General features: G+C 39.1%; 1 pseudogene across 1 annotated transcript in view; it reads left to right on the forward strand.

Moving 5' to 3' along the window:
- LOC308244082 (ADP-ribosylation factor-like protein 10) overlaps positions 1-19,170 on the forward strand; it is a 92,426-nt pseudogene extending 73,256 nt beyond the window's left edge. The window contains exon 3 of the transcript in view: positions 18,634-19,170. The product of the transcript in view is annotated as an ADP-ribosylation factor-like protein 10 (transcript). The remainder of the gene's footprint in view (positions 1-18,633) is intronic.
- Positions 19,171-21,505: the final 2,335 nt, after the last annotated feature.

Here is a 21,505-nt window from a genome sequence, read left to right on the forward strand (position 1 = left end):
TGATCTATGTGTCTGTCCTATTGACAATACATAATATTTTGATTGGTAAAATCAGTCATGAAATCAGGGAGCATGAAAACAGTAACTTTATTCTTTTTTTAACATTGTTTTGGATGTTCTAGTTAATTTGTATTTTCATTTAAATTTCGGCATCACCTTGCTAGTATCACAAAAATTTTCCTGGGATTTTGATAAGAATTATGTTAAGTCTATGTAACATTTTGGGAAGAATTGCAACCTTGATAACAATGAGTCTTCAAATCCATCAACATGAATGACTCTCAGTTTATTTAGATATGCATTAATTTATCTCAACAATGTTTTGTAGTTTTTAATGTACAAATCTTGCACTTCTTTAGTTAACTTTTCCCTAAAATTTTATTTTGTATGCTCTTTTGGTTGCTGCAGACATTATTAAATTTAATATAACTATATCAAATTAATGTTGATTTAATCTGGTAAATTATGGAACTTCACTCCCATATAGTTTTGTTACTTCATGCCTCCTTTTGTTCATACTGTATATATGTTGTATATCCAAATGTATAGTGTTAAATTTAAATTTTTGTTTTATACAATCATATCAGTATAAGAGAAGAAATGATATTTTATCTTATATATATGAAATTTTTATATTGACCTACATATTTATAATTTTCAGTACTTTTTATTTCTTTTATGGCTTTGTGTTATTTACTGTTAACACCTTTCTTTAGCCTGAAGGACTTCCTTTAATATTTCTTGAAAGGCAACAAATTATCTTAATCTATGTTTAACTATGATGCCTTTGATACTGGACAAAGTTAGGGGTTCCTTTTCCCTACTGGGGGTGCTGGAGGTGGACTTCTTACGATATCCCGAGAAAAATAATTTTCTGAAACTCGTACATGGGAGAACAAGTGATTTTTATTTGCATGGGATTAAATCCCTGTGTTTTCAAAGTCCCATTTCCCTTAGTTTAGTCAGATGAAGTATAGTTGGGGTTTTATCAGAGCTAAAATCAGAGCCAGTGCCTAGAGTTTCCTTTCCATGTTGGAGCCCGGTCCAGTTCAGCATCAGGCTAGTTACCGTATAGTCCATTGTGTGTAGAGTGACCCTGGCAATGGGCTATGGCAGGAGCAAAAGAGCCCACTCGGTCAGAGTCACATGATTCCCAAAAGAGCCAAGAGCACAAGAGCATACGAGCTCCTTTGTTTAGGGGATGATATATCCCCAAATTTCTGCACGCTTGAAGTGGCTGTGCCCATTCTGGCCAATGACCTCCATTCCCAGGTGTGATGGACAGGCAGCACCTTCCCTGTCACCCCAACTTTCCCGGGCATGCATCTATCTTCCCATTGTCTAGTCCCATTCCCCCAATGTTTTGCAGGGAACATGCCTATCATGTCCAGCCTTCCCTTTGCCCTTTTCCTATTATTAATAACTAGTTAATTATAATGGTATCATCTTTACTTTATCTTCACATGCAAAGGATATTTTGGTGGGTATATAATTCTTTATTACCTTTTTTATTTATTCATCATTTTGCATCTGCTTTTCTATTCCCTTTTGTCTCCATTGTTTTGGATGAAAATTTGGCCATTAATTATTTTGATGCTTCCTTGTATGTGAGGAGTTAATCATTTTGATGCTTCCTTGTATGTGAGGAGTTGTTTTTCTCTTGTTGCTTTCACTATTTTCTTTTATTTTAGGGCATTAATATTTTAACTATGATTTGTCTAGGTATGGCTTTCTTTCAGCTTATTTGGGGGGTTGGTTGGGGCTTTTAAATATGTAAAATTACATTTTGGATAACTTCAATATTTTTTCTGTCTTTAAAAAAATATCTCCTCTCCTTTGGGACACCTATTAAATATATAATGGTACCAATGATGTTAGCCTATGGACTTCCCATGTTATATTTATACTTCTTAATTTTCTTTTCTCTCTCTAATCTTTAATATAGATTATTTCTGTTGCCAATTCTTTAACCTGTCATCTTATATCTGCTGTTGTGCCCTTCCAGTGAGTCATTCTTTTAGTTATTGTACTCTTCAACTTCAGAATTTAGATTTAATTCATCTGTATAATTTAAGTATTTTTACTTATTGATTTTTCCCACAATTTCCTTTAATGTTTTAAAGAGGGATTTAGAAATACTTAGCACATATTTATGTTTCTTTTTAAGAGTTTGTCTATTAAATCCATTACTTGTAGACACAGAGAGACAATTTCTATGAACTGCTTCCCCACGTGAGATGGAGCCAACAACCCTGGCGTGTGCTCTTGACAGGAATTGAACCTGGGACCCTTCAGTCCTCAGGCCAATGCTCTATCCACTGAGCCAAACCAGCTAGAGCAATATTCACACTTTTCTGTTTCTTTGCATGTCTCATAATTTTTATTATATAATGAACAGATTACATGTTATAACTTGATAATATGAACTATCACTTTTCCACTGAATATTGTGTTATTGAAGCTATTTTTGTTTATTTGTTTTGCTTCTTTGTTATTTGTTTTGTACCTTGTCTGGAGAAAAACTATGATTCCATTTCTTTCATGGCATGTGGCTATGAATTCTCTGCCTATTTCTTGTTATTATTGTTGTAGAGATATATTTTTTAAGCCTGGCTTCCTTCAGTTTTCCCTACTTTCTATGTAGCTTAGGTGGTCAGCAAATGATTGTACAGAAACTATATTCAGTTATCTTGAGGTAATAAGATTTTTATCCTTTGGTGATGGGATCACTGTACATGTAAGAATTTTCACCCAATATTTAGGTTATTTCCAAGTATATCACAGCTTTTACATTTCCCTGAGACCTTTATACCCCTTATATACATGCACACAGCTTGAGGATCAGCCAAGCGTGTCTGACAACCTTAAGTCCTCTCTAGTTTCTGCTTGTGCCTCAGAGGTAATTATATTTTATATTTGTCCCAATCACAACTGCAACTTTAGGTTAGTAGAAACACTCTTCCTCCCTACTTGAAGATGTCATTTCCACAGGAAAGGCTGCTAGGTATGGCTGTTGCCCATCACTCCAGTTCAGGAAGCCCTTTTCTGCCAAGGCAGCACAGCTGCTGGACGTCACTGTAGGCTCCACTCTGGCAGAATTTCTGCACCTACCATTGGGTAGTGGGGAAGGAATGTAAATAAGTCAGGAATGGCACAGATTCCCACTATTCTTATCTGAAATTCAACAGTTTCTCAAGTGTAAATGCTTCTCAAAATACTTCTAAATAAAAAATATTTTCATTTGTCTTTGATTGACTTCCAGAGTGCTGAAATAGCTGTTTTATAAGTTTTGTCTAATTTTATAGTTGCGTTCTGGAGAGAGGATTAATTAACTTCCTCATCCTGACATAGCTAAAAGTCTCCTTTCCCAATAAGATTTTTAACTAAATTATAATCATCACAAAGTAAAACATTATTAAAGTCAAGGATTAATTTTTGAAAATCAAAGTAAATTAGACATGGGGTCACACTGCACCTAAATATATTTCCAGTGAATAATGGGTACTTATAAAACAAAAACAAAAAATTTGTAGTCAATAAAACCAGAGAGATATTGGGTATAGTTTAAACAAGAGTATTATCAGAATTATCAATAATGAGGACTTCTAAGTAAAAAAATATAATTAAGGTTTCAAAATGTCCTATTTCCTAGCTTATTAGCTGTTTTTGCCTAAATTATATATAAAACCCCAAAGCTGAATTTTGGAGAGTTTTGTCAAAAGATTTTAGGAAATAATTGAATAATTATCCACTGAATTTATGTTATACAAAAGCTCAATAATTAAAGTAAATAAAGTTACATTAATAAATTTGGGGTTAATACTAATGTGAGAGAAAAATATAAGGAATTCCATATGCATTTATTACAAATAATGAAATCTTTTGTCTCTTTCTAAGGTATAGTTTTTTAAAATTTACTTTACTATCCTATAATATTTTTGCATTTAGTATGTACCTCTATTTTAACACTATCTCATAGGGTTATTTCTTTTTCTCACTGAAAAGTGAACGCCTTGGGAATATAGCATCTATCCACAATAATCTGTGTATCAATATACTTTTGTGAAAAATGTTATTCTTTATGTGAATTATTTATATGATGCAAGGTGGTATAGAATTATCTAAACAACAAGAAATATGTAAAGTTGTAGCTATCTAAAACTAAATACTATTAGTATTTACCATAAATGATAAAAATAAATAATTGCAATAGTAATATACATTGAAATGTTTTTGGAGTGGGTGAATTCCCACTCACATACTTCAGTTTGTTTCTGCCTCTCACTATCCATTGATTTCTCCATACTGATGAGGATTTTAAAGAATATAACTGTTAGCTATATACTCCCAGGTTAAAGCCTGGAGAGTAACTTTTAGCTGTGCTTCCTTTATTATTTTTAATTACACACACACACACTTATACATACACACATACAAAGTTAAAAATATATGTGTGCAATCCTGCATGGAATGTTAGAAAATTATAAATGATGTATGAGATTTTTAAAATGTGCCCTTATCTAAAAACCTTACATACAGAGCGTACAGATGTTCTTGAACTGCTCTTTGTTAGACTAAGCTCTAACAACTATCTCTTTTAAATAATGGATGGCATTAACTTTTTAAAAAGGAAGTCAAAGAAGAAAGTGAGGAAAAAATCTTTTTAGTTTTTTAGAAGTTTGCTTTCGTTATCTTTTAGACAAGAACTCTATACTTCTCTCAAAAGAAATATCATACATCAGCTATACCAGTCAATACTTCAAGCTAAATATTGGATGGAATGATCAATTTCTATTGTCTTTAATACATTCAAATTCTAGGAAGTTAATTCTACTATGAAACTTTTTAAGTTTAGTATCAGACTTTGATAATAAACCTACCCTAGGTTTATAAGGCCTGCCTGATGCACGAAATTTCTGCATGGGGGAAGGTCCTTCAACCCTGCTTGCACCCTCTAACAATATGAGACCGCTGGCTCCTAACTGCTTGCCTGCTGGCCTGCTTGATTGCCCCTAACCACTATACTTGCCTGCCTCATTAGCCCTAACCACCTCTGCCTGTCTGCCTGATCATCCCTATCTACTCTGCCTGCCTGCCTGATCGCTGCTAACCACTCCCCTGCCCGCCTGATTGCCCCTAACCACTCTGCCTGCCTGATCGCCCCAACTGCTCACCTGCCTGCCTTATCACCCCTAACTACCTCTGCCTACCTGCCTGATCGTCCCTAACTGCCTCTGCCTGCCTGCCTCATTGCCCCTCATATTACACTTTTATTATTATAGATAGTTGCCTTGCTCCAAGTTGTAAGGACCTGCTTGTCATAGAGATAGAAAAGTTTTAATTTTTACTCTTGATTATGGCAATTAACTAACACAGATGGCCACCAAAAAGGTGACTTACCAAAGGGTGTATAGCAAATGGTGCTGTTAAGTCCTCTTCCGTGAAAATGTGCATGTTGTGCATTGTATCTGTCTGGGTACATGAAAGAGTGAAGTTTCTGTCTGTCTTTGCAATCATATGAGTGAATTGTGTGAGACCCCAGCCCAGTCTGGTTTGTGCTCACAGAATAATAGAGCTCTTTTTTTTTTCTTTGCTCCATTGGTGGAGATTTCCTAGAAGTTGCAGGATATCTTCCTTTTAATTTTTCCTCAACACTCTGACTTATGTCTCTCATCTTTACTTTCCCTCAATCCCCCACCTGCAACAGTAACTTGCTCCAGGCTCACTTTGCTGGATCACACAACACATCCGCCACCACAACCTCGATTCCCAGCATTCCTGGTGCTCCCCGCGCTCTTGGCTTCCACTTCGGGTCCAGGGGCCACTACCAGAACTACAATTCTCAGCATTCCTGGTGCTCCCCATGCTCTCGGCTTCCGCTTACAGCCCAAGGCCCCTCCCTCCCACTGTGCAGCCTGGGGAGGGATACTGGGCTCATGTTACCGTGAGCCCAGCGTCCCTCGCTCCAGCCCAAGGCCCCTCCCCTCCCACCACACAGCTGGAGCGTAGACGCTGGGCTCATGTTGCCGGGACGCCACCAGTGTCCTGCCCTGGCCACTATGGGCACCGCCATCTTTGTCAGGGAGTGACGGTTAATTTAAATATTACTCTTTTATTAGATAGGATATATGTATATACATACATATATATACATATATATATATATATATACACACACATATATATATATATATATATATACACACACATATATATATATATATACACATATATATATATACTATACCTGCCCTATATTTATATATAAACTTTTCCTTTTTAGTGTGTGTGCACGTGCACACACACACACACACACATACACACCACATTTATTATTTACCATTATTTCCATAACTGGCAAATATGTATATGCATAATCTATAAATGTACATATTCATATATATAATCCAAGAAAATACTAAATCAGTTTAAAACAAATTCAATGTGTAAGGAACAGAAATAAATATACACATATTTTAATTTTTAGAATAGGAATAATGTTTACAAAATAGTTTCTTCTTTAATGTCAGTCTTCTCAATCTTTTTTTCTAAAGATTCATTATAAGGAAGAAGGAGTTAACATTCTGAGCACATTGCCATGGTATAACCACATTTTTTAAGCATTGTGGTATTGATGTTATAGGCAAATAAGAGGCGTGCAATGCTTATTTCTCAGCTGTCTAGACACTTTTCCAGTTATTAAAGGCTCCTCTATGTATCATATCATATGGTATATAAGTAGTGAGCTGCTGGCCCAGGACTAGAGCAAATGCCAACCTAATCCACTGCAGGAAATGAGAATTCTCAGAGCTGTTCCAATTCAACATCTTTAAAGTTCCAATTTACTCATATTACCCTTGAAAAACATATAAATAAGTCATACAACTTAACACAAAAAAAACAATCTTATTAAAATTTGAGCAGAGGACATAAATGAACATTTCTCTAAAGAGGACCTGCATATTGCCAATATAAATATTAAAAGTTAATCAAGCTTACTATCAGAAAAATGCAAATTAAAACCACAAATGAGATATTACCTCACACCTGTCCGAATAACTATCACCAATATATCAACAAACAATGTGTTGGTGAGGGTTTGGAGAAAGGGGAACCTTCTTGCACTGTTGGTGGGACTGAAGATTGATGCAGCCACTGTGGAAAACTGCATGGATGTTCCTCAAAAATTAAAAATTGAACTACCTTATCAACTAGCAATGCACTTCTGAAATCTAAAACACTAATTTTAAAAGATACTATATGCATCTCTATAATCATTGCAGATTTATTTACAATCACCAAATATGGAAGCAACATAGGTGTTCATCAACAGATAATTAAGAAGATATGTTACATATATACAATGGCTTATTACCAGGCCATAAAAATGAAATCTTACATTTACTACAACATAAATGGACCTAGAGGGTATTATGCTAAGTTAAGTATGTCAGACAAAAAAAAAGAAAATATCAGATAATTTCACTTACATGTGAGTTGGGAAATGGGGAGGAAAAAGATGATGGGATTAAGAAATGCCAATTGGCCATTATAAAATAGTAACAAGGATGTAAAGTACATAGGGGATATAGTCAATAATATTGTAATAACTGTACTATATCTGGTGTCAAGGGGGTCAGTTAGTAAGTTATCTAAATTTCTAATCATTATGCTGTACACCTGAATATAATATATTAAATGTCAACTGTAATTTTAAAAATTTTAAAAAGGCCTGGCTAGTGTTGCTCCTTAGTTGAGCATAGACCTATGAACCTGGAGGTCATGGTTAGATTCCCAGTCAGGGCACATGCCAGGTTGCTGGCTCGATCCCCAGAAGGAGAAGTGCAAGAGGCAGCTGATCAATGACTCTCTCTTATCATTGATGTTTCTATCTCTCTCTCTTTCCCTTCCTCTCTCTGAAATCAATAAAAAACATATTTTTAAAAATTTTAAAGGAGGTATAACAATGAAAAGAAAAATGAATCCCTGAGCATTTATTGAAAAGATCTTAAAAATGAAGGATTCTTCTTTTCTACTACATAGCAGATTGGAAGGAGGAGTTCCTGAGAATTCATGAGTTCAAGTAATAAGTCTGTGTTATAACAACCTAGAACTCAAACTGCATTTTCCTATAGAAACATACTGGGTGATGTTTTATAATGCAGGATTGACAAAACTGAAGTGCAATGTTAATTAAACAGTAATTGTCTGTACTTGAATGTCTAACTATCAATTATAATTTTATAAGTGAAAATATAAGCCAAATTATAAGCATAAAACTTGAAATGGACATTTTCATGCAACCAAATTTTACAAAGGAGGTTCTTATATTTGCTTCAACTACTCTGGCACATCGGGATGATTCTCTAACCAACTGGGCTACCCGTCCAGGGCATGTATTTCTTTTTGCAAGTGTCTGTTGGTCCTTTGAGTTCTTAGATCAAAAATCAATTTTACCATACCTAGGAATAAACTTAACCAAGGGGGTAAAGGACCTGTACTCAGAAAATTACAAGATGCTGAAAAAAGAGATAGAGGAAGACACAAACAAATGGGATATGCTGTGTTCATGGGTTGGAAGAATCAATATCATTAAAATGTCCTTACGACTCAAAGCAATCTATAGATTAAATGCAATCCTAATTAAAATACCAAGGGCATATTCCAAAGACCTAGAACAAACTCTCCAAAAATTCATCTGGAATAAAAAAAAAAAAAAAAGACCTTCAATAGCTGCAGCAATCTTGAGAAAGAAGAACAAAGTTGGAAGGATCACAATACCAGATATCAAGCTATACAACAAAGCTACTGTTCTCAAAACTGCCTGGCACTCACACAAGAACAAACATATAGACCACTGGAACAGAACAGAGAACCCAGAAATTGACCCAAGCCATTATGCTCAATTAATATTTGACAAAGGAGGCAAGAGCATACAATTGAGTCAAAATAGTCTCTTCAGTAAAATGGTGTTGGTAACATTGGACAGATACAAGCTTACTATTATATATCTCTTTTGTCTATGTGATGTGCTACATGTATTTTCACCTTTTGTTTAGGAATATGGGTTTGTTTGTTTTTTTTAATATATTTTATTGATTTTTTACAGAGAGGAAGGGAGAGGAATAGTTAGAAACATCGATGAGAGACATCGATCAGCTGCCTCCTGCACAGCCCCCACTGGGGATGTGCCCGCAACCAAGGTACATGCCCTTGACCGGAATCGAACCTGGGACCCTTCAGTCCGCAGGCCGACGCTCTATCCACTGAGCCAAACCGGTTAGGGCTAGGTATATGGGTTTTAAAGTAATTATGTACAGTATATACATTACATTTGCTATAATCACTCTGTCGATAAAAATAATATTTAATGGGTTTAGGGATCCTTGGGTGGGTGATGAAAATTCTAACACTGATTATGGTGATGGCTGCACAACTTTGTGTAGACACTAAAAACCATTAAGTTAAACCAAAGGACTTGTATGCAAGCCTAACCAATGAACACAGACACCACGGGGGTGAGTGCACAAGTGGGGGTGGGGGCAATGGGGGGATAAGGACACATATGTAATACCTTAATCAATAAAGGGGAAAAAAATCTTCTGAACCATTAAAAAACACACATTAAATTGTATTCTTTAAATAGGTGTGTGTGTGGCGGGGGTGGGGGATAGGATGCGGGGAGATGTCCTCTAATGGAAGTCCCATGGGAAAATAATTCTGTACTTTCTACTAACTCTTCATATATTTCAGAACACTATTTAAAATTTTTAAAAGAATTTGAATCACATTTTTTCAAAGAAGGTTGAAAGCCTTGCAAGCAAATAAGAGAGACAAAGAAGCAAATCAATAAATCCTTAGAATTTTAACTTAAAAGTATGTGTCTCTGAAGTCAGACAAAAATAGTTGCTAATTTGTGCTCTTCCATCCATTATCTTGGTGAACTTAGATATTTTGATTCACTTTTCTTTTGCTTCATCTATAAATGAAGATAATACTGATTTTATTAGGAAGTTATGAGATTAAGGAAGATGATGTAAAATTATAGCACACTACCTTGCATATAGCGATCATTTAAAATTTTATCTCCCTACTTCACACTTTCCCCATGGATTATTTGAAAATATATTTTATCTTCTTATATTTTGGGGATTAGCTAGTTGTATGATGCAGAGACTTTTATTTAGAGACCATTATTGTTGAGTTATGCTATTCATTAAGCATCCTTGATCTATTAGAAGAAAGACTGGCATCTGTTTTTGCCCTGGTAAGCCAGCTGATTCACCTACAGAACTGACAATAAAACCATCAGAAGACCTTGACTGATGGCCCAATACACAGATTATTGGTCATAAATTCATCCATCTGATATTTTGAGAATTATTAGTTATTTGCAGCTCATGAAGGTCTTGTGACTGGGCAGTGTAGATTGTCACTACCAAGAATACAGAAGCAGGCCATTTATCACTCCTAAAATCTCTGTAATATATCTATTTTTTAAATATGGTTTTATTGATTTCAGAGAGGAAGAGAGAGGGAGAGAGACATAGAAACATTAATGATGAGAAAGAATCATTGAGCACCTGCCTACTGCACATACCCTACTGGGGATCGAGCCTGAAACCCTTGCATGTGCCCTGAGTGGGATTCGAACCCTGACCTCCTGGTTCATAGGTCAATGCTCAACCACTGAGCCACACTGGCCAGATGTGTAATATATCCATTTAGGGTAGATTCTCATTATTCAGTTATTTGTGTTCTTATAAAGTCATCATATGCACTGAATTAGTAAATATTGAACCATTGCTTCTGGGGGAAATATGGGATTAGGTTCCTGTAATTATCTGATCACATTTCCATGAACCAATAAATACATAATCTGGTTTTATGTGTGTCCTGTTTAAAGACACTTTACTATATATTGGTTGTTCATAGACATTAAACTCAATTACAGTACTATCTATAACTCATGCCTGAAGGAAGCTTATCTTATACATGCATTTCCTCTGCAAAGCACATCACAGACTTTTTGTGCTTGGGGATCCTAGGTAGTACTTCAGCACTGTAATTGAGGGCCATTTTATACAGTGAAATAACCAACAAAAGGCACACACAAAAATATGGCACTAAAAAGACCACAGTAAGGACACCTGTTGACAGTTTTAGAAGCTGTAATAGAAGGCAGTGTCACCTTGCTCCTCCCTGGCCTGCACCATGAATGTCTGATGACTCCAAGTTTTTTGCCCCACTATACATGTCCTTGAATTATAAAAACATTGCTTTGATTTTGAGGTTACAAATACATTTTAGTAAGTAGGCACATTTGCAAATAATAAATCCAAAAGTAAGGAGGATCTGCTGTAATTTTAGATGGTATAATTCTTGAGAATCTGCCTCTGAATTTATTTTGTCTTTACTCATGTTCTTCTTAATTATGGTATGTTTAATTTTAAAACTGGTAATTTGTTACAATCAAAATGTTCAATATATGTGGGATGACTCGGGGTTAATCATGCTATGAATGCTTTGTGTTTGTATCATCAGAAATTCTTGAAACTGATAGCAATATTATGATAATGACTTAATTTATTTCAGTCCCAGATAAAGGAAAACCATTAGCCTTTTAGTGCAAGGAGTCTTAAAAAGAGATTTGAAAAGAGTGGTGAATATTTATAAAGTCTTACTGCAAAATATTGGAAAGAAAGATGACCATAAATAGGTAAAACTGCTGGTTAGTAATATTGACAAATCAAGAGTAAATACTTTGAATTTGAAGTGGCTTTGATCCCCTTACCATGTGCTTTTCTCCCACAGTAGCCCAGGTATAAGATAAAAAGTGTTGAATGGCTACATTGATCCAATGAAAGAGGTTACAATAAGTTTAGGGGAGAACAGAGTAAAAAGCAATTGAATATGTGACAATAGAATAGTTGAGTTGTAGCATGATGTCTGTATTAGTTAGAAAGTTGATAGGGATAAAAGTTAGCTGGGTTAGAGAAACTGAAGACTTCAGTGACACCAAAGAGATTTAACTTAGAATATGAATTGAAAGAGATGAGGATACATTAAACTGAGATCAAATATTATATGTTAGAATTTAAATCTACAGAGATATGATAGTTTGGGCTGCTGACAAAGCCCAGGGATTCCCAAAAGATATAAGGATGAGGGGGTTAACTTGATTGATGCCTGGTAAAGAAATTTTCCTTATAGAGCATTGGATTGTTCACATTTATTCTGATGATTGAAGTTCTGGGAGTAGAGAGCAACGTGAGTTAGATGCCAACATCCATTGTGAAAAATGAATGGGAACTCTGCAGAAGTTTCAAGTAGCGATAGAAAATTCTGCAGTCTGATGCCATGAACCGCAGGAGGGAAGTGCTTATATGTGAGGGAAGTAGAAAAACCAGCTGAAATTAGAACTAGGTAATTGGGAGGATGCCAATGTCATCTCAGACTCCCGTGTTTGCAGCAGTGTAGGAGGGTGGGAGAAAACCATGTTACCTTTAGGAGAGCTGCAGGGGAGATTAGTATGCTGATGCTGAGAGCCAAAGTTAAATTGGCAACTATGTTCGGAAAAAATTCTGTGCAGAGGTTTAGGATTAAGGTGTAGGTTTATGATAAAGGATAGATTCTAGAGAACAGGGTGAACAAATGGGAGAGAGTGTGGAAGTGGCAGTGTTAGCAAGAAGCAGAGGGCAGGAGAAGGCTGGGGAAGAAGGGAAAGGAGAAGATATGTTAGGTTTGTATATTTAGTTGCATTTAAAGATAAACCGTAGTTAAAGGGCTTGATGGATTTAACTGGTAACATGATTCACAGCAGAAGCAGGTGGAAAACTCAGGTAATATTAGAGACCTGAGAAGCTTAGCAGTCTGCAGTCCTAGTTCACAAGTCTGATATCTCTAATCTTCCCCATGCATGTGGTTGCGGTGAGACCATTGTTGTGCATCTAAGTTCAACAAGATAAAATCACCCTGGCTAGTGTGGTTCAGTGGTATAGCATCAGCCCACAGACTTAAGGGTTATGGGTTCCATTCCTGATCAAGGACATGTACCTGGGTTGCAGGTTCGATCTCCAGCCTGGTTGGGGTGTGTAAGGGTGGTAACCAGTTCTTGTGTCTCTCTCATGTCAGTGTTTCTCTCTCCCTCCACTCCTCCCTTCCAGTCTTTCTGAAAATCAATGGAAAAATATCCTCGAGTGAGGATTAACAACAACAACAACAAAAATCTGTGCATGTTTAATGAGCTGTGAGTAAACTACAGATGCAAGCAAGGCTAGTGACCTCTCCCATGGAGATTTTTGAGCTGGTGATAAAGACTGCCAGATAAAGTGATAAGATGTCATACTGAGGAGTTAGTAGTAGCCATGTGCCTTGTTATGTAGATCAGATGAGGGGCAGTTTTACTTAATTTTAAAGAAAATCACCAGTTTTATCTCTGTAGGAGAATGATTCCTCTAAGGTTGAGAGAATAAATATAAAAAACCTTAAGAACTTGTAATTGTGTTTAATTTATATACTGTTTTAATTTTAAATAATCAATTCATTGCTCTAAAAGAAAAGGAAATGAACAACGTTACCACTGATTTTATTGTGTGTTTGTGTGTGTGCATACACAGTGTATATTTATACACTGTGTGTGGACAAACATTTGTGTGCACATGTATGAGTACGTGTATATTGTATATATATACCTTACATATACAGCCTCTTGCTATTGTTTATCTTATCTATATACTGTCATTTTTAATTCATGGTTTTGTTATACTGTCTTCTTTTTCTTGACTTATTTTTTTCTAGACTGTGCAATTCATTTTTAAGTTTGTTTCACTTTTTTTATTTTCTTCTCTTCTTATACATTTTATTAATAGAGGATATCCTTATCTTTTATTTGGTCTAGTAAATTCAACTCCTTGACTTTTACCACATCATCATAATGTCATCTTCTTGCTTTTCTGTAACCTGAGGAAATGGGAAGAGGTGGCATAGATAATGGTGAGCTAAAGCTATGTACAGCCTTTCTATTTGTTTGTTTATATTGACTCATCTTTTGGGGGACGCTGCTAAATTTTCTAAAAATGGTTAACACAACATAGACAAAAGTGTATCCACTTTCTAAGAAGAATATCCCTAAACCTGGGTCATTTCCAGCTTGGATCCCCAGAAATGGCAAGCTCTAGTACTTTGTTCTGCATCTACCTCTACAACACTAAGATATTGAGGTACTGAAATCCTTAGTGGTTGGTAGGAAACTATATAAAAATATTTCTCCAGTCTATTTTTCTTCTAATTGACCATGTGTTCATTGGGGAGAGGAGTGTATTAATGAAGATTGTGAGGTTTTTTTGGTGTGTTGTTTTCTTTTTGTTTGTTTGTGGCTGTTTTTTACTAGTCCTTTCCCCAATATGACCTCTAAAGATTGAGATGAAAACTTGGGATCCAATCTGACCAGGAGAGTGTTTTTTTTTTTTTTTCTTTGTTTACCTAGCATTTAAAAAAAAATAATCATATTGCAATGATAAAATATTTTTCTAAACTCTACTCTTATGTGTTCAGATCTGTCAGAATTTGGTGAAGAATCTTATTTGATCTAGTTTTATTCTAGCAGCTTTACCCAGGGCACTCAACACTCATTTTAAATAAAGAAAAAAAAGTGAGGCCATAGTGTCACCTCATTCACCCATTTACTCAGCAAATAAGGGAGTGCTTTTAATTTATGGAAATTATAGACCATTTTAGTGAATACTTTTAAAAAATATTTTATTGATTTCAGAGAAGAAGGGAGAGGGAGAGATAGAAACATCAATGATGAGAGAGAATCAGTGATTGGCTGCCTGCTGCATGCGCCGACCTGGGAATGGAGCCGGTAACCCAGGCATGTGCCCTGACAGGGAATAGAACCGTGACCTCCTGGTTCATAGGTTTATGCTCAACCACTGAGCCATGCTGGCTGGGCAGTGAATACTTTTTAGTGAAATGTTTCAGTGCAAACATTAAAGGAAAACACAGTGAGTGTTATTTTGAAAAATATATAACTTAACTGAATAATTCACTTGGGACCTCCTTGAGTGTTATTTTTCTTTGTGACTTCTTTAAAAAATTGAATTGAATATGAATTTTATGTGAAAAGGTTAAAAACATGAAATGTAAAAACTCTAAACCCACTTCCTATTTTTATGCTATTACTAAGGCAAATATCCAAGAACCATAATTTTTACCTGGATTGGACAACAATACAAAATAGCCACTCATACTATATCTAATAATTTACTAAGCTGCAATGTAACAAAAAAAAGTTACAACAAATAAGGTTACAACTTATAGAGTTAACAATTGTCTAAATATCTGAAGAATTTTCTCTTGCAGAACATACTACCTTTTGTATTATTCTTTTAACAAATATTGAACAAGGACTCACTAAATCTAACCACAAGTCTTCAGTACTTAGTTTGTCAAGATATATTCCTTTAAATTGTACTTTAAATTCCTCTAAAGGTTGTCTCTAGTGGAAAAATCCCTTGCCCTTAGGAGCTATAACTCATGTTTAAATCTCTCTCTCCTTCTCTTTTTCCTTAACTTAGTTGTTTGCTATTTTTTTATTTGTTAGTTTGTGTTTTTTGTTTGTTTGTTTGGGTTTTTTTTGTTTGTTTGTTTGTTTTTAATTTTGCTTAGACATTAGGCCAGTGCTACTGGGCTTCCCATTTTGTTCCCAACTGAACCTTATATTCTTAACCAGTGGGTTGGTCGGTTCCCAATTTTTTTTTAGGGGGGAAAAACTTTTTTATTTTACTGTTTTGGCTCAGCTGTTTTGCTGTCTCTCAGCCTTTAGCGATGACTGCCTCCATTATTATTTTATGTGTATTGGAGTCGGCAAATCTTGTAGCTACAACTGTTGTCTATATTGAGTATCTCTAGTTCACTGACAAAAAAGCTTTTGCCTCAGCCACAGCTGAAACAGTCATCCACGGCTCACAAAATCTATTTGCTGACTTGTATTTTTTGTTGTTGCTGTTGTTGAGAGAATAAACAATTTTGATCACAGTGCTTTTCTATATCTTTTACATGGCTGTTACTTTATTAAATAAAACACTAACACAATTTTTTTTCAAACCACTTTTAAGAATTCTATTTCACATCAAACTCTATCCAACAAGACCTAAGCATTGAGGTGAATGCAAATGGGAGAAATGGGAGATACAAGAACAGAGTGGTTATATTAAGAAAGTGCTGAAAGAGAATCCAAAGTGCCTTTACTCAGTGAAGTAACCACCAAAACAAGCTCGGCCATTAATTCCTCGGTAAGGCCTTCTCTAGTCCTCAGGTAAAGAAAGGTGATCCTGCCCCCAGTTCCCCAGAGGCTGAGGTATATTGTTACCATGACACCTATCATATACTACAGTCATTATCTTTCCACTGAGCAGCCTCATCCAAAGGATTTTGGTGGTGGATGGAGAAGTCAGTGACCAGAATCTCCTGTTAATTTTCAAACCAGAAACACCTATAAAATTGCAGCAAGACATTTTTTCTTGTTTTTTTTCTGAATTTTATCCACCAAAACCCCCTATTCACACCTACACACACATTTTTCTTTTAAGTGCCCTTTCCAAGGATATTGATTTAAGAGTTTACCATTGCTGTCACACTACATGAACTACAGAGTTGAAGTCTTTAGTGTTATAGTGAAGCAAACAGTCTCTGATTATTTCATATGTATGAACTAGTGGCCCGGTGCACGAAATTCGTGCACGGGGGAGGGGGATGTTCCTCAGCCCGGCCTGGACCCTCTCCAATCTGGGACCCCTCAAAGGATGTCCTACTGCCGGTTTACAGGGATTGGGCCTAACACTGCAGTTGGACATCCCTCTCACAATCTGGGACTGCTGGGTCCTAACCGCTCACCTGCCTGCCTGCCTGATTACCCCTAACCACTCTGCCTGCCGGCCTGCTCACCCCCAACTGCCCCCCGTGCCAGCCTGCTCACCCCAACTTCCTCCCCTGCTGGCCTGCTTGCCCCCACTTTCCCTCCCCAATGGCCTGCTCACCCCCAACTGTGCCCCTGCTGGCCTGCTCACTCCAAACTGCCCCCCCCCGCTGTTCTGATCACCTCCAACTGACCCTCACTGATGGCCTGCACACCCCCAACTGGCCCCCCTGCTGGTCCGCTTACCCCCAACAGCCCCGCCCCCCAACAGCTTGATCACCCACAACTGCCATTGGCCTGATCAACCCCCAGCAACCCAAGATCCCAGCCCCTCCTTTTTTTCTTTTTCTTTTTTTTTTTTTTTCAGCACCTCCTTGAGTGGAGGCCAGGGCTGGCTGGAAGCAAGTATCTGGGATTTATTTATCTCCTATAATTGAAACTTTGTAGCCTTGAGCAGAGGCCATGGCCGGCCAGAGCAGGCAGGAAGCTTGGCTTCCTCCATCGCTGGGGGCAACCCATGCTCCCAGCCCCTCCTTGAGTGGAGGCCAGGGCCGGTTGAAAGCAGGTATCTGGGATTTATTTATCTTCTATAATTGAAACTTTGTAGCCTTGAGCGGAGGCCAGGGCCAGCCAGGGTGGGCAGGAAGCTTGGCTTCCTCCATTGTCGGGGAAACCCACACATCCTGCTCTCTCCAGCTCCATGGCGACCTCCATCTTGGTTGGGTTAATTTGCATACTCGCTCCTGATTGGCTGATGAGCGTGGCTTGTGGGTGTAGCAGAGGTATGGTCAATTTGCATGTTTCTCTTTTATTAGTGTAGATCTTTCCTCCTTCATAAGAATTTGAGTACATGCCTAATATTATGCAAGCAAATACATAATATGGGACCACAATTCTTTATCTACACTCCTAAAATTTAAATTCTGTGTGTGTGTGGTCGGGGGGGAGGGGGAGATTGTGGAGTTTGTATTATTACTTTATAAAAAAAAAACGCATTTGATGGCATAACCTTACTTCACCAGAACTTATTTGTTGGTAAAGATGAACTAAAACTGACATGTGACTAATGATACTCTTTATTCTATGGTATTTGAATAGTCATATGTGATAGAAATTAATAATAATGTGTTTAATTATGAGGTGCTACTCCAGTACCCACTGAAATGTTATATATCACTAGAGGCCCAATGCACGAAATTCATGCAAGAGTAGGCCTTCCTTCCCCCGGCTGCTGGCATCGGCTTCCCTTTGCCACCCAAGACCCAGGATTCCCTCTCAGAGGGAGGCCCTGTCCACCTGCCCCAGCCTGCCAGTTGGTGGCCTGGGCCTCCCTCTGCGGGGCGATCATGGGGTGATGGCTGGGCCCTGACCAATCACATCACACCCACATTGGCTGGCCTGGTGTCAGTGGGTTTCATAGCGTGGTCTCCGATGGTCGTCCGGATAGTCATTCCACTGTTCGGCCATTCGGTTGATTTACATATTACGCTTATATTATATAGGATAAAGTATATTTTCCACATTATCTTGATACAATCTGAAAGATTTGAAATTTCCATATGCATCTTGCCCCAACTTTATGAGGGCAACTGTAGACCTGTTAAATTGATTACTTCTATTGACATTCACCTCAATGCCCAAAACTGTTTTAGGCACTAACTGAGGCTGTCTCCACATTAGTCTGAATCTGCAGCCTGACCTGTGCCCCGCAGCCTGAAGACGAGGAGGACCACGAGCCGGCTCTGGAGGAGCTGGAGCAGCGCGAGGTGCTGGGGCTGGGGCTGGATGGCTCTGGGAAGAGCATGTTCCTGCGTGTACTGTCCGGGAAGACACCGCTGGAAGGCCACACCTCCACCTGGGGTTTCAACTCTGTGTAGCTGGAGGTGGACCTGCTAGAGATCGGTGGCAGCCAGAACCTGCGCTTCTACTGGAAGGAGTTTGTGAACCAGGTGGACATGCTGGTGTTGATGGTGGATTCGGCTGATGGGCTGTGGCTGCCCTGGACCCTGCAGGAGCTGCACAAGCTGCTGGACAAGGACCCTGACCTGCCTGTCATTGTGGTGGCCAACAAGCAGGACCTGAGCGAGGCCATGAGCATGGTGGAGCTGCAGCAGGAGCTGGGTTTGCAGGCTGTCGACAGCCAGAGGGAGGTCTTCTTCTAGAAGGCCAGCATTGCCCCTGTGAGACCCGGATTTGAAGATCCTGGCACCGTGCACATCTGGAAACTACTCTTAGAGCTTCTGTCCTAGGCTGGCACCACCTGCTCACCCACCAAACCCTGGGAGCCCCACTTCTGCTGCTCCTGCTCTTTCATCACTGGCCTGGGGTAGGAGCTGCGTGGCAGCACGCCCCTTCTCTCCTTGCCCTCATCAGGGCCAAGAACCACACAGAAGCCTTCCTGGTGAGGTGGCCATGGGGCTGAAGTGGGGTGGGGCAGGTCCTGGTGGTTGAGGAAAGTACTCACAGTCAGGCTGTTCACTCCTGGCAATTTCATGCCCCTCCTTGCAGACAGGTTCTAGGCAGGACCCAATAAACCCTGGCTCTTAGTTCCACACGGTCCTCCAGCCCCAGCTCTGCCCATCTGGCTTGTGGCCTTGACCAGTCTCTTCCCCTCTGGCCCTAGGGCCATCATTTTAAAAGGAAGATGATTTTTGTGTTTCTTTTTGCAATCTGAGAGATGCATTTCCCAGCATCGGAGATAAGAAGTGTGAGGACAAACCTGGAGATCCTAGCAAGGGTCTGCAACCTCCCCACTTCCCCAAGCTAAGGCCCGGCCCACCAGCCTCTCATGACTGCAGAGTAAGTGGTGGTCACCCACTAAACAGAAACACTGAATTTCCCCGCCATATCTGGAGACAGAAGCTGCTGCTATTGTGTTAACTATGCCGGCACCAGGTTTCCATAAGTGGGGGAGACCAGAGTCCCATTCCTGAGAAGAAGACTGAAGACTATCCTCCAGGGATGAGCATTGTGATTATTTATTTATAAAAGAAACAGGCCAAAGATTTAACCTCTGTTTCTAGGTGCTGCTATCAAAACCCCAGATGATTGTCATGGATAATCTGGATCTTTGAGGAAAATGGCTGGAATCATTAATGACAGTGGTAAGTTATGCAGGTCAAGGAGCCAAAGCTGTAGCTTCCCCCGCCCTTTGACTATAATGATACCAGGATAGTTCACACTGATCCACATGAACTGTACCTCCATCAGTATGTCAAATCCCTTCTGTGTAGATAACAGAGGACTCTGGGAAAGGAAATTTAAATCGTGTAAATCCAGGTAAAGAAATGGTACATAGCGACCAGCCAGCGGGGTAGCCTGGGGCACATCGCTCAGCCTTCCCTGACCCAGCCACAACAGCATTGGACGGAATTTCTGGTGTTCTCTTCAGTGCACATTCCATGATTCTCTTTCCAGTGACCAGCCAGTTAGGACCGTTTTGTCTGCATCGACACTTCTCTTTCATGCAGGCAAAAGGAGGAGCCTTTTGTCTGTCAGGGTCACTGAATAACCAATGGCCACAAATGGACTATTTTTATCAATTCTGTTTGCTTTTTCATTGAAAACAGAGGTTCCATTTGTTTACTTTGTGCTCAATTCTTCAGCTGGTGTGAGAAGCGGGGAAGGAGGGAGGCAGAACTGAAGAGTAGCTCGCTCTGCTCTAGGGCTTCGGATTAACTTTCTGCATTAAGAAGGGACTTGTCTGCTTTTATTTTAAACAATTAAGGAACTACTTGGATTGTAGAGTAAGTAGCCTTAGAAACTTTCCTGACAACTTCTCACTTCTGTGTTCTATGAACCTCACCTGGATCCCAGTGCTTGAAAGTTACCTTTGGAACAAATGCTGGTGAGGGACCCTTTTCTCTTCGTTGAGATCTGCCTTTGGTCTATTGAGTATCAGTCTCTATGTAGTACAATTTTTAAAATTCCTAGTAGGGAGAGGTGAACTTGAATAGAGTTCAACTACGTGTAGTTGAGGTACTTTTAAAGACCACTCAGAACTGTTGGGTCCCAGTGGCATCAGAAGACACACACCGCTGAGGGGCGCTGAAGGGCCAGCCTGCCACCACTCTGATGCTTGCATGGAATACCGACATTCTGTTGGCCTGCGGGTGAGCCTCAGGACGCCTGTGGCTGACAGCTGTGCTCCTCTGAGGGGGCTGCTGGCCCACACTAAAAGCAGAGTGCCACCGGGCCCGTGTGCTCTGATTTCCAGGACCTGACTGGGCAAAGCAGAACAGCAGCCTTTCTTAAGGACAGCTAGCTGCCTGGCCTTATGACTTTGATTCAGGAGCCAAATAACTGCTTTTGGGAACCAGGCATTACTTGGAGCTATTCATCGCAGTGAGCTTCCTGAGCTAGTCTGGGTGACACTGCTCCCACCTCTACCCTGACTCTACAGCTCCTGACTATCTACGCACGGGAACAGGTGGGAGGTGTCTGGGCCAACCTGGCCCAGAGCTGGCACATGTGGATGGTCTGGGCAAGAGGGCTCTGAGGCTGCCGGGACTACCACGTTGAACTGACTGCCCATCCCAAGAAGCCTCTAGCACCTCTTGGTACCCACAACTGCCCATTGTAAGC

This window comes from Plecotus auritus, assembly GCF_963455305.1.
Source record: "Plecotus auritus genome assembly, chromosome: 3".
NCBI classification, from domain to species: domain Eukaryota; kingdom Metazoa; phylum Chordata; class Mammalia; order Chiroptera; family Vespertilionidae; genus Plecotus; species Plecotus auritus.